We start from the raw sequence: 15,247 nt of genomic DNA on the forward strand, positions 1-15,247 counted from the left end.
GGTACCCTTCCCCAGATCTGTGCCTCGACACAATCCTGTCTCGGAGCTCTACGGACAATTCCTTCGACCTCATGGCTTGGTTTTTGCTCTGACATGCACTTTCAACTGTGGGACCTTATATAGACAGATGTGTGCCTTTCCAAATCATGTCCAATCAATTGAGTTTACCACAGGTGGACTCCAATAAAATGTAGAAACATCTCAAGGATGATCAATGGAAACCGGATGCATCTGAGCTCAATTTTGAGTCTCAATAGCAAAGGGTCTGAATACTTATGTAAATAAGCAATAAAAAAAAAATACAATTTCAAAGATTTCTTAAAACCTGTTTTCACTTTGTCATTATGGAGTATTGTGTGTAGATTGATGGGGGGGGGGAAATAATTTAATTCACTTTAGAATAAGGCTGTAATGTAACAAAATGCTGAACAATCAACACCTTTTTTGTGTGTGAATTTTTATTGTATTTATTTTTTATTCAGATTTCTATCTTAAAAAAAATCATCAAAACAAAAAATGTGGATTGTTCTCCATCCTCCCTTGATTTTGAATACTGAATATCCAATATAAAGCTAACTTTATCTCAGTGCCGAACCGAATCATCTACTACTGGCTCTCTAAAAAGTTTGGTAGACTATACTTTCCTGTGGATATTTTGTCTCAAATTTTGAGCAACTGAAGCACAAACTGCATAGACAACCGGTAGAGTAAGTTTAAATGTAATTTGATAAAAAAATTCTGGCTTGGACATGTAAAATCAGCTAATCCCTCCATTTAGATATTATGACATTTACAAATTATGTCCATTAAACCTCTCATTACTGTGTGTTCATTGACACAGATAGATTCTAAGGGCCAAGTCACGTTTTATCATATGACCCTGGCCTGAGGCAACTGTTCAAGTTCACAATTTTTAAGTAGTCAAGTGCAAGTATTGCATTGCCAGATCATGACTTACACTAGCCTAGCCAAAAATGTAGTTTACAAACGTTCAATCAAAAAAAAAAAACGATACCTTATTTACAATAGGCAGGGTGGGGCTCAACAGGAGGTGTGCATCCAAAGGGCACCCTATTACCTATAACTTTTCCCTGTATAATGTACTACTTTTGACCAGAGCTCTATGAACCCTGGTCAAAATTAGTGCACTATGTAAGGGGAATAGGGTGCAATTTGGGACACATTCCATCTGTTGATGAAGCCACCTGAAATCAATGGCTGCATACCAATTGTCCATCCCTCTCCTCATGGATATCCAAGTATTGAATAGGTGTAAGAATTGGCTTGAGCTAAATCCCTAAGATGAGAAGAAATGTGCAAGTCCACACTTTGGGAGAAGGACAATGTATATGCAGCCAATGTTAATAGTTACACACATTTGAGGGGCAAATAATTGAGAAGTTGTTGCAGTAGTAGGTAAGACAATGGAGCCAGAGTACAGGTTAATTATGGATATTTCCAGAAAATTGCAGTAAACAGCGACACACTCAGGCAGGAAGCCAGGCTGATCTTTTCAAAGAAAACACCATTTAATTATACCTCTATTTGTATTTTTTATGTATTCCAAATACAGGTGGTAACCAGATGGTCCCAATAATATAGGTAGGCTAGTAAACGATGTCCCCCTCTGGTATGTTCTATTGTGAACTGCCTGGGACTCATCGTTTGGGCCTACTACTCAAAGATCTTAAGTAAAAGACAAAATTAACTGCAATTTCTTTTTATTTACTAGGCAAGTCAGTTAAGAACAAATTCTTATTTTCAATGACAGCCTACAAACAGTGGGTTAACTGCCTTGTTCAGGGGCAGAACGACAGATTTTTACCTTGTCAGCTCAGGGATTCAATCTTGCAACCTTTCAGTTACTAGTCCAATGCTCTAACCACTAGGCTACGCTGCCGCCGCAATAGACTGGCCGCAAATAAACTCAGCAAAAAAAGAAACGTCCCTTTTTCAGGACCCTGTCTTTCAAAGATAATTCGTAAAAATCAAAATAACTTCACAGATCTTCATTGTAAAGGGTTTAAACACTGTTTCCCATGCTTGTTCAATGACCCATAAACAATTAATGAACATGCACCTGTGGAACGGTCGTTAAGACACTAACAGCTTACAGACGGTAGGCAATTAAGGTCACAGTTATGAAAACTTAGGACACTAAAGAGGCCTTTCTACTGACTCTGTAAAACACCAAAAGAAAGTAGCCCAGGGTCCCTGCTCATCTGCGTGAAAATGCCGTAGGCAGGACTGCAGATGTGGCCAGGGCAATAAATTGTAATGTCCGTACTATGAGACGCCTAAGACAGCGGTACAGGGAGATAGGACGGACAGCTGATCGTCCTCGCAGTGGCAGACCTCGTGTAACAACACCTGCACAGGATCGGTACATCCGAACATCACACCTGTGGGACAGGTACAGGATGGCAAGAAACACTGCCCGAGTTACACCAGGAACGCACAATCGCTCCATCACTGCTCAGACTGTCCGCAGTAGGCTGAGAGAGGCTGGACTGAGGGCTTGTAGGCCTGTTGTAAGGCAGGTCCTCACCAGACATTACCGGCAACAATGTCACCTATGGGCACAAACCCACCGTCGCTGGACCAGACAGGACTGGCAAAAAGTGCTCTTCACTGACGAGCCACAGTTTTGTCTCACCAGGGATGATGGTCGGATTTGCGTTTATCGTCGAAGGAATGAGTGTTACACCGAGGCCTGTACTCAGGAGCGGGATCGATTTGGAGGTGGAGGGTTCGTCATGGTCTGGGTCGGTGTGTCACAGCATCATCGGACTGAGCTTGTTGTCATTGCAGGCAATCTCAAAGCTGTGCATTACAGGGAAGACATCCTCCTCCCTCATGTGATACCCTTCCTGCAGGCTCATCCTGACATGACCCTCCAGCATGACAATGCCACCAGCCATACTGCTCGTTCTGTGTGTGATTTCCCGCAAGACAGGAATGTCAGTGTTCTGCCATGGCCAGCGAAGAGCCCGGATCTCAATCCCATTGAGCACGTCTGGGACCTGTTGGATCAGAGGGTGAGGGCTAGGGCCATTCCCCCCAGAAATGTCCAGGAACTTGCAGGTGCCTTGGTGGAAGAGTGAGGTTACATCTCACAGCAAGAACTGGCAAATCAGCTACAGTCCATGAGGAGGAGATGCACTGCAGTACTTAATACAGCTTGTGGCCACACCAGATACTGACTTTTACTTATGATTTTTACACCCCCTTGTTCAGGGACACATTATTCCACTTCTGTTAGTCACATGTCTGTGGAACTAGTTCATGTTAATGTCTCAGTTGTTGAATCTTATGTTCATACAAATATTTACACATGTTAAGTTTGCTGAAAATAAACACAGTTGACAGTGAGAGGACATCTCTATTTTTATTGAGCTCATGTTGTGACAGAATAGTGCCTGTTTTAGCAATGGAACCAAAATAAGCTCTTTGCTCTCCTTGTATCAATCTCATTAAAACTGCAGACCGGGCAACATGCAAGTTTATGGTATATTAAAAGCATACAACATGTTAAATAAAAATGTACCCACGGTTTGTCCAAACAGAATTAACCCAAGGTCACGCCTCCAACAAGCCACACCTAGATCTGCTAATAGGCTGCTACCACTACATTACCCCCACCTAAGGGGTCAGTCATCCCCAACAACCCCCGAAATCCAACATAAAGTCCTGAAATATGCTCAGGGGTCTTCGGTGATGAAATATCATTAAGTCTGGTTAAGAAGATTGTAACAATAGATGTGGAAAACAGCTTTTACATTGCAGAACCAGGTTATTGGTTGTTAATTGCCAATTGGGTAATTGAATGGTCCTGGGAGGGACCAAGCACTTATACAGTTGAAGTCGGAAGTTTACATACACCTTAGCCAAATACATTTAAACTCAGTTTTTCATTGCTGACATTTAATCCTTGTAAAAATTCCCTGCCTTAGGTCAGTTAGGATCACCACTTTATTTTACCGAGTGAGTCTGCCTAAAGTCCGGAACCGAGTGAGTCTGCCTACAGTCCGGAACCGAGTGAGTCGGCCTACAGTCCGGAACCGAGTGAGTCTGCCTACAGTCCGGAACCGAGTGAGTCTGCCTACAGTCCGGAACCGAGGGAGTCGGCCTACAGTCCGGAACCGAGTGAGTCTGCCTACAGTCCGGAGATCCCAGAGTCGGCCTACAGTCCGGAGACCGAGGAGTCGGCCTACAGTCCGAGAACCGAGGAGTCGGCCTACAGTCCGGAGATCCGATGAGTCGCCCTACAGTCCAGAGCTCCCAGAGGACAGTCCAGGGTCTTCAGTGACTGGCCTCTGGCAAAGGTATGCAGTGGGGGTGGTTTGGTCAGGTAGGGGATTAAGGCCTGAGCCTAAGCCACCTCCACTGTAGGAGGTTTGGGGAGGGGGGGGTGTAACACAGGAGCCATCGGTGACGGCAGCCACCCTCCCTGGGGTGTACTGTCACGTCCTGACCAGTAATAGGGGTTATTTGTTATTGTAGTTTGGTCAGGACGTGGCAGGGGGTGTTTGTTTTATGTGGTTCAGGGTGTGTTTTGTGTATGTGTTTAGGTAGAGGGGTATTTGATTTATTAGTCCGGGGTTTGTTAGTCTATGTTCTATGGTAGTATATTTCTATGTTCGATCTAGTCTTTCGTAGTTCTATGTTTAGTTAATTGGGGTTGGACCTTCAATTGGAGGCAGCTGGTTATTGTTGCCTCTGATTGAGGGTCCTATAATTAGGAGTTTGTTTTTCATGGGTTTTGTGGGAGATTGTTTCTTGTTTAGCTGTGTGCCTGACGAGACTGTCTAGTTCGTTTGTTTTTTTGTAAACGTTGTTTGTGTTTTCCTTCTTCACCTAATAAAAAGAAGATGAGTATACATTATTCCCACTGCGTTTTGGTCTACACCCTACGACACCCGTGACAGATATAGATACTTATGTACCTGTTTCCTCCACCATCTTCACAAGGTCCTTTGCTGTTGTTCTGGGATTGATTTGCACTTTTCGCACCAAAGTATGTTCATCTCTAGGAGACAGAACTCGTCTCTTTCCTGAGCGGTATGACGTCTGCGTGGTCCCATGGTGTTTATACTTGCATACTATTGTTTGTACAGATGAACATGGTACCTTCAGGCGTTTGGAAACTGCTCCCAAGGATGAACCAGACTTGTGGAGGTCTACAATTTTTATTCTGAGGTCTTGGCAGATTTCTTTTGATTTTCCCATGATGTCAAGCAAAGAGGCACTGAGTTTGAAGGTAGGCCTTGAAATACATTCACAGGTACACCTCCAATTGACTCAAATGATGTCAATTAGCCCATCAGAAGTTTCTAAAGCCATGACATCATTTTCTGGAATTTTCCAAGCTGTTTAAAGGCACAGTCAACTTAGTGTATGTAAACTTCTTACCCACTGGAATTGTGATACAGTGAGTTAATTAAAAGTGAAATAATCTGTAAACAATTGTTGGAAAAATGACTTGTGTCATGCACAAAGTAGATGTCCTAACTGACTTGCCAAAACTATAGTTTGTTAACAAGAAATTTGTGGAGTGGTTGAAAAACGAGTTTTAATGACTCCAACCTAAGTGTATGTAAACTTCCAACTTCAACTATATCTACACACAATAACCCATAATGACAAAGTCAAAACATGTTTTTATAAATGTTTGCAAATGTATTGAAAATGAAAATTTAGAAACACCTGTGAGTGAATACATGTTTGAATACATGTCACCTTTGGCAGCTATTACAGCTAAGAGCTTTCCACACCAGGATTGTACAATATTTTCACATGCTCTGTCAAATTGGTTGTTGATCATTGCTAGACAGCCATTTTCAAGTCTTGCCATAGGTTTTCAAGCTAATTTAAATAAGTCAAAACTCTAACTAGGCCACTCAGGAACATTCAATGTCATCTTGGTGTCTTGTTTTGCACGCTTTGCACAAAATAATAAAATGCTGTACGACAGGGTCTTTCTAAACATAGCTCTTTATTAACTGGCATGTTCACTTGTCTCCGGCCATGATCAACTGAAAATTACCTCACGACTTGAGTGGTATTAACCAATCATAGCACAGTATGATACGATGGTAGAATGCAACCAATTACAATTCAGTATGTTGACACATATGAATATTACATCCCCCTTCTTTAAAAAAAGAAAAGTGTTCTACATGTTTTTAAGCGTTTCTTTTGAATTACACTTGGTATCAACTTTTGTGTATAGTTGGCCTTGTGTTTTAGGTTATTGTCCTGCCAAAAGATGAATTTGTCTCCCAGTGTCTGTTGGAAAGCAGACTGAACCAGGTTTCCCTCTAGGATTTGAACTGTGCTTAGCTCTATTCAATACATTTTTATCCTAAAATACTCCCTAGTCCTTGCCGATGACAAGCACACTGTAACGCAGACGCAGGGAGTCAGGAAGCAAGTGCAGTAGGAGTTTAATAACAAAGAACATAAAGAATATACAAAACAAGAGAAGCGTACTGGGCATGAAAAACAAAACCAATACTGCCTGAAGACTGAGGCTACTGAGGGCTAAATAAAGGGGAAGTAATCAAGGTACTGATGAAGTCCAGGTGTGAATAATGATGGGGAGCAGGTGTGCGTAATGATGGTTGCCATGTGTCAAGCGCCGGAAGCAGGAGAAGGCATGACACACATCCATTACATGATGCAGCCACTACCATGCTTGAAAATATGAAGGTTGGTACTCAGTGATGGGTTGAGTTGGATTTGCCCCAAACATAACACTTTGTATCATTAACACTTGAGGTAGGGTACGTCAGCATTCTGAAAAATCTTGTTTGAATTAAGGAAACAAATTGACTTGTCACTCACCTATACAGTGGTGGTTCTTATGGAAGGTTAGGGTTCCATGCCACGTCTCAAAGTGTAGCCCTATGATGGAGCCTTGGCCAAAACGGGACGAGAAATTCATCTTCTCCCTTTTATGCTGCAGGATATCTTGAATAGGAAATATATTAAAAACACATGTGAGTGGGGAAATAGGGAAATTAGTGAATTACTACAAAAGATCAACCTGTAGAAGTCTTTCATATCCATAAGCCATGCCTATTCATAACATTTCTGGGTTGCCTCCTCTTCTGTGTAGGAAGGTCCCCAGCTGTACTCGTCCTCCCCCAGCATACCACGAAAACTGTGTTTGAACTTGTCCAGGTTGACCTCCAAGGTCCTGATGGCTACCATCTACATAAGAGACAACACATACAATGTTACTTGGCCATTACCCCGGAGGTGACAGACGCCGTGCCTGTGACGGGGGAGTCTTATTGCCAGTGTGACCCCTAGGATGAACCCAGCCCCAGGGCTCTGCTGCAGGGCTTCCAGACCCTCAGTTAACCAGGTAAGTTGACTGAGAACACATTCTCATTTACAGCAATGACCTGGGGAATAGTTACAGGGGGAGGAGAGGGGATGAATGAGCCAGTTGGAAGCTGGGGGGGGATTAGGTAGCCATAATGGTATGAGGGCCAGATTGGAAATTTAGCCAGGACACCGGGGTTAACACCCCTACTCTTACGATAAGTGCCACAGGGTCTTTAGTGACCACAGAGAGTCAGGACACCCGTTTAACGTCCCATCCGAAACACGACAGGGAATTTTTACTAGGATTAAATGTCAGGAATTGTGAAAAACTGAGTTTAAATGTATTTGGCTAAGGTGTATGTAAACTTCCGACTTCAACTGTAGGTAAGAAAAACATTACATTTAATCAATTTTGAATTCAGGCTGTAACACAACAAAATGTGCAATAAGTCAAGGGGTATGAATACTTTCTGAAGGCACCGTACATGTTCCTGAGAGTCTTATCTTTCAATGATGGAGTCATAATATTTTGTAGCTTAAACTGGTCAAAAGATCAAATCACATTTGTAGAAAGAAAACAGAAACCGCTCTGTTTATTACAACCACATCTAGCGGCTACCGGAGGTTACTGGCAAAACCCCAATTCTATGAACCAAGCACGATTTTAGATTTCAGAGTTTCTCTCGAGACCCCATTTTCAAAACGGGCAACCCCTAGTTTGGGGAATGCTGATGTAAACGTAACACAAGGGAAGCCATGACCCAAAATGTAAAAGCAGTCAAATGCATTTTCACCATTGAGTGGCCTTGTGGTTAGAGTGTCTGCCCTGAAGTTGGAAGATTGTGAGTTCAATCCCTGGCTGAGTCATATCAAAGACTGTAAAAATGGGACTTGATGCATCTCTGCTTGGCATTAAGATTGAGGGTAAGGTGCTGCGATAGACTAGCGTATTGTCCAGGGGATATACTTGTACATCAAGCTGCCTAGCGCTACAGGGGCTGTTCTGGCTTGTGCAAGACTGCTTACTTACAGGCTGAAATGGCACTATATCAGGTTTTGCTCAGCGCAAACAATTACACAAGTGTGCCAATTTTCACGCTTAGATACCAAATCAAACAATACATGGTATTTTTGGGGAGCTTATCTACCGGACTAACATGTAATGCCAGTCCACACAAGATATATAAAAAAATAGATTCAATACACTGTCAATCCTTTAACCTGTTAGGGCTAGGGGGTAGTATTTACACGGCCGGATAAAAAATGTACCTGATTTAATCTGGTTATTACTACTGCCCAGAAACTAGAATATGCATATAATTATTGGCTTTGGATAGAAAACACCCTAACGTTTCTAAAGCTGTTTGAATGGTGTCTGTGAGTATAACAGAACTGGCAGGCAAAAACCTGAGAAGATTCTGTACAGGAATTACCCTCTCTGACCATTCCTTGGGCTTCTTGGCTCTGTTTATTGAACATTTAGGATCTTTGCTGTAACGTGACACTTCCATAGGCTCGCAGAACCCGGGAAAAAGCTGAATGATGTAATTCCAGCCGCTGACTGAAACACATTACCGCCTTTGGTAAGTGGCCGATCAGAGGACCATCAGACTGAGGCTCGTGCACGAGGGGATCCCATGTTTTTATTTTCTCTCTCTTTGAACGTAAACACGCTTTCCCGGTTGGAGTATTATCGCTTTTTTACGAGAAAAATGGCATAAAAATTGATTTTAAACAGCGGTTGACATGCTTCGAAGTACGGTAATGGAATATTTAGAAATATTTAGTCACGAAACGCGTCGGGCGCGTAACCCTTATTTACCCTTTCGGATAGTGTCTTGAACGCACGAACAAAACGCCGCTATTTGGATATAACTATGGATTATTTGGGACCAAACCAACATTTGTTATTGAAGTAGAAGTCCTGGGAGTGCATTCTGACAAATAACAGCAAAGGTAATAACATTTTTCTTATAGTAAATCTGACTTTGGTCAGGGCTAAAGTTGCTGGGTGTCTAAATAGCTAGCCCTGTGATGCCGGGCTATCTACTTAGAATATTGCAAAATGTGCTTTCACCGAAAAGCTATTTTAAAATCGGACATAGCGAGTGCATAGAGGAGTTCTGTATCTATAATTCTTAAAATAATTGTTATTTTTTTGTGTGAATGTTTATAGTGAGTAATTTAGTAAATTCACCGGAAGTATGCTAGTTCTGAACGTCACATGCTAATGTAAAAAGCTGGTTTTTGATATAAATATGAACTTGATTGAACAAAACATGCATGTATTGTATAACATAATGTCCTAAGATTGTCATCTGATGAAGATCATCAAAGGTTAGTGCTGCATTTAGCTGTGGTTTGGGTTTATGTGACATTATATGCTAGCTTGAAAAATGGGTGTCTGATTATTTCTGGCTGGGTACTCTGCTGACATAATCTAATGTTTTGCTTTAGTTGTAAAGCCTTTTTGAAATCGGACAGTGTGGTTAGATTAACGAGAGTCTTGTCTTTAAAATGGTGTAAAATAGTCATATGTTTGAGAAATTGAAGTAATAGCATTTCTAAGGTATTTGAATAACGCGCCACAGGATTCCAACTGGCTGTTACGTAGGTGGGACGAAATCGTCCCACTGGCCCTAGAGAAGATAACTGACTTTCTTATTTGTAGCCTACAATGTATGGTTTTGAAGCATTGCTTGACATCAAGAACCACATATTTTCTATTATGCTATTCCATTATGGTATTTATTGATAGACACGCCTACATGGATCATCACGTTATCAATTTGTAATAATATAGGGCCTGGGCTAGTGAGAATCATTAATTGACAATACTATATGCATATTGACCAAATTAAATATTTGGTCAATATAAAATACGAGTTGGAAATCATGTCACCTGTGCAGTGTCATCTCTATTATAAACTGTGCATTGGGAAATGTACACTTGCGGTTTGTAAATTAAAGATTTTCTTATACGTAAAAAGCAGGTGATGGATTTTCTTGTAAATGTAATGACTGTCATGTGGCTATTAGCCAAATCATTGCACACCACCATTATAATAGATACAATAAAATATCATCAAATAAAAAAAAATTAATTAAGAAGAATAACTAGATGTTCATTTTCCATGGAGAAAAATGTGGTGACTTGCTTCAGCTCTTTGAAAGTATTTTTGTGGTAGTGGAAGAAGTTTTAAAATGTTTTACTTATGTGAAGCGGTGAAATATAGTCAAAGTTAAATATATTAAAATATCTGATTACTTTGATAGACTACATCAACCTTATTACTTTGGACTGAGGGGCATATTTAATCCCAAATAACTATACTAAGATAACTATTCTACACTTTTACTCATAGGGAATTAGAAAAGTTGTATCATTTAGGAAGAGAAATATGATGGAAAAAGTATGGACGTTTGTTAGTTTTGAAAAAATGTGTTAATTGAAGAAGTTAAAAAGTTTTACTTGAGTGAAGTAGTGAAATATAGTAACTTTTAAAGGTTGAGTAAGTTAGAATTTTTCCCACAAATGTACCCACATTTCTATTATATGTAAATCGTTTATGATTAGAGAATGCCAATATGTAGTTATTTTGTAAGATACTTCTCCCTGTTAACTGAAATAAAAAGATTTTTAATGCCATTTTAGCTGTTGCACTAGCTGTTCAGTCTGAACAGATTCTCAAATCATGGGAATTTGTTGTGCTATGCAGACATCTCCCTCCTAGGCACGTGTTTCCAGGCAACCCCCCTGCACTTGCCTGAGCAGGTCTGCTACCTCCGTGGCTAAAGCCAGTATGAGAAACGTGTAAACTAACATTTGTGCTATGAAACTAAGAATACTGCACTTTGGTGCACCAAACGGCTTTGCTAGATTCATGCTAGTGTTAGACAAAGCTAGGAAAGTAAACTTAAAAAGTTATTGTAATTTGCAGCTGTTGTTGGTAAATAATGAATATGCTAGCTTCTGATATGACTGACTGCATCATTAAATATATAAAAATATCTGTCACGTCCTGACCAGCAGAGGGCGTAATTGTGTTAGTCTTGGTCAGGATGTGGCAGGGGGTTTGTGTTTGTTAAATGTTGTGTGGGTGATTGGACTCCCAATTGAAGGCAGGTGTGTTGAGTTGCCTTTGATTGGGAGTCCTATATAGGAGTGTGTGTTTTTCTTTGGGGTTGTGGGTAGTTGTCCTTGCACTGCGTTGTATGTGCCTGCAAGACTGTTGCTGTCGTCTTTATTGTTTTTGTCCAGTGGATACTTTACTCCTTTTTTTTAATAAAAAAACATGAGTATCCACATACCTGCTGCGCCTTGGTCCATTCTTGACGACGGTTGTGACAATATCTGGTCTGATTACTTTGATAGAGTACTATACTACTATTCATCTCTTCCTTCAAAGACTCAATCATGGACCCTCTTACTGACAGTTGTGGCTGCTTCACGTGATGTATTGTTGTCTCTACCTTTGTGCTGTTGTTTGTGCCGAATAATGTTTGTGCAATGTTTTGTGCTGTTACCATGTAATGCTGCTACCATGTCGTGTTGCTACCATGTTGTTGTCATGTTGTGTTGCTGCCATGCTATGTTGTTCTCTTAAGTCTTTCTTTATGTAGTGCTGTCTCTCTTGTCGTGATGTATATTTTGTCCTATATTTGTATTTTATTTAAAAAATTTAATCCCAGCCCCCATCCCTGCAGGAGGCCTTTTGCCTTCTGGTAGGCCATAATTGTAAATAAGAATTTGTTTTTAACTGACTTGCCTAGTTAAATAAAATAAAATACACAGCTAAAAAAAATAAAGGGAACACTTAAACAACACAATGTAACTCCAAGTCAATCACACTTCTGTGAAATCAAACTGTCCACTTAGGAAGCAACACTGATTGACAATACATTTCACATGCTGTTGTGCAAATGGAATAGACAACAGGTGGAAATTATAGGCAATTAGCAAGACACCCCCAATAAAGGACTGGTTCTGCAGGTGGTGACCACAGACCACTTCTCAGTTCCTATGCTTCCTGGCTGATGTTTTGGTCACTTTTGAATGCTGGCGGTGCTTTCACTCTAGTGGTAGCATGAGACGGAGTCTACAACCCACACAAGTGGCTCAGGTAGTGCAGCTCATCCAGGATGGCACATCAATGCGAACTGTGGCAAGAAGGTTTGCTGTGTCTGTCAACGTAGTGTCCAGAGCATGGAGACGCTACCAGGAGACAGGCCAGTACATCAGGAGACGTGGAGGAGGCCGTAGGAGGGCAACAACCCAGCAGCAGGACTGCTACCTCCGCCTTTGTGCAAGGAGGAGCAGGAGGGGCACTGCCAGAGCCCTGCAAAATGACCTCCAGCAGGCCACAAATGTGCATGTGTCTGCTCAAACGGTCAGAAACAGACTCCATGAGGGTGGTATGAGGGCCCGACGTCCACAGGTGGGGGTTGTGCTTACAGCCCAACACTGTGCAGGACGTTTGGCATTTGCCAGAGAACACCAAGATTGGCAAATTCGCCACTGGCGCCCTGTGCTCTTCACAGATGAAAGCAGGTTCACACTGAGCACATGTGACAGACATGACAGAGTCTGGAGACGCCGTGGAGAATGTTCTGCTGCCTGCAACATCCTCCAGCATGACCGGTTTGGCGGTGGGTCAGTCATGGTGTGGGGTGGCATTTCTTTGGGGGGTGCACAGCCCTCCATGTGCTCGCCAGAGGTAGCCTGACTGCCATTAGGTACCGAGATTTGATCCTCAGACCCCTTGTGAGACCATATGCTGGTGCGGTTGGCCCTGGGTTCCTCCTAATGCAAGACAATGCTAGACCTCATGTGGCTGGAGTGTGTCAGCAGTTCCTGCAAGAGGAAGGCATTGATGCTATGGACTGGCCTGCCCGTTCCCCAGACCTGAATCCAATTGAGCACATCTGGGACATCATGTCTCGCTCCATCCACCAACGCCACCTTGCACCACAGACTGTCCAGGAGTTGGCGGATGCTTTAGTCCAGGTCTGGGAGGAGATCCCTCAGGAGACCATCCACCACCTCATCAGGAGCATGCCCAGGCGTTGTAGGGCGGTCATACAGGCATGTGGAGGCCACACACACTACTGAGCCTCATTTTGACTTGTTTTAATAATGACTTGGAGAAGATCTGCAAAGAGGAGTGGGACAAAATCCCTCCTGAGATGTGTGCAAACCTGGTGGCCAACTACAAGAAACGTCTGACCTCTGTGATTGCCAACAAGGGTTTTGCCACCAAGTACTAAGTCATGTTTTGCAGAGGGGTCAAATACTTATTTCCCTCATTAAAATGGAAATAATTTTGTAACATTTTTGACATGCGTTTTTCTGGATTTTTTTGTTGTTATTCTGTCTCTCACTGTTCATATAAACCTACAATTAAAATTATAGACTGATCATTTCTTTGTAAGTGGACAAATGTACAAAATCAGCAGGGGATCAAATACTTTGTTCCCCCACTGTAAGTATTCAGACCATTTACTCAGTACTTTGTTGAATCACCTTTGGCTGTGATTACAGCCTCGAGTCTTCTTGGGTATGACGCTACAAGCTTGGCACACCTGTATTTAGGGAGTTTCAACCATTCTTCTCCTCAGATCCTCTCAAGCTCTGTCAGGTTGGATGGGGAGCGCCGCTGCACAGCTATTTCCAGGTCTCTCCGGAGATGTTCGATTGGCTTCAAGTCTGGGCTCTGGCTGGGCCACTCAAGGACATTAAGAGACTTGTCCCGAAGACCCTCCTGCGGTGTCTTGGCTGTGTGCTTAGGGTTGTTGTCCTGTTGGAAGGTGAACCTTCACACCAGTCTGAGGTCCTGAGCATTCTTGAGCAGGTTTTCATCAAGGATCTCTCCGTACTTTGCTCCGTTCATCTGTCCCCCGATCCTGACTAGTCTCCTAGTCCTTCCCGCTGTAAAACATCCCCACAGCATGATGCTGCCACCATGCTTCACCGTAGGGATGGTGCCAGGTTTCCTCCAGACGTGACGTTTGGCATTCAGGCCAAAGCGTTAAATCTTGGTTTCATCAGACCAAAGAATCTTGTTTCCAATGGTCTTGAGTCCTTTAGGTGCCGTATGGCAAACTCCAAGCGGGCTGTCATGTGCCTTTTAATGACGAGTGGCTTCCATCTGGCCACCTTACCACAAAGGCCTGATTGGTGGAGTGCTGCAGAGATGGTTGTCCTTCTGGAAGTTTCTTTCATCTCCAGAGAGGAACTCTAGAGCTCTGTCATGTTCTTGGTCACCTCTCTGACCAAGGCCCTTCTCCCCCAATTGCTCAGTTTGGCCAGGCGGCCAGCAATAGGAAGAGTCTTGGTGATTCCAAACTTCTTCCATTTAAGGATGATGGAGGCCACTGTGTTCTTGGGGACCTTCAGTGCTACAGACATTTCTTGGTACCCATCCCCAGATCTGTGCTTCGACAGAGTGCTGTCTCTGAGCTCTACGGACAATTCCTTCAACCTCATGGCTTTTTGCACTGTAAACTTTGGGACCTTATATAGACAGGTGTGTGCCTTTCCAAATTTGTCATTATGGGGTATTGTGTGTAGATTGATGAGGCTATTTTTTTTATTTAATCCATTTTAGAATAAGGCTGTAACGTAACAAAATGTGGAAAATGTCAAGGGGTCTGAATACTTTCCGAATGCACTGTATACAGCTGAAAACAACAATGCAATGTAAAACCAAGTTGACATTGAGGTTAAAGAAAGTCTGCTTAATTTACAAAATGTTTCTAACCGTTACTTTAGACAAAATCCATACGTAAATATTATTGTAATGTTTTTGTAAGACAAATCTTAAAATTACAGAAAATCCTACGATTAACTCGATACATTTGTTTTATCATTTGACAGACCTAATAATATTATGTAATATCATGTAATTTGCAT

The 15,247-nt window shown here is 42.1% G+C and overlaps 1 pseudogene; it reads right to left on the bottom strand.

Annotated features, from left to right (window-relative positions):
• Nucleotides 1-7,080: 7,080 nt before the first annotated feature.
• The window catches only part of LOC106578318 (TBC1 domain family member 24-like), a 41,287-nt pseudogene continuing 33,120 nt past the window's right edge, over nucleotides 7,081-15,247 (bottom strand).

This window comes from Salmo salar, chromosome ssa19, assembly GCF_905237065.1.
Source record: "Salmo salar chromosome ssa19, Ssal_v3.1, whole genome shotgun sequence".
Classification (NCBI taxonomy): Eukaryota; Metazoa; Chordata; class Actinopteri; order Salmoniformes; family Salmonidae; genus Salmo; species Salmo salar.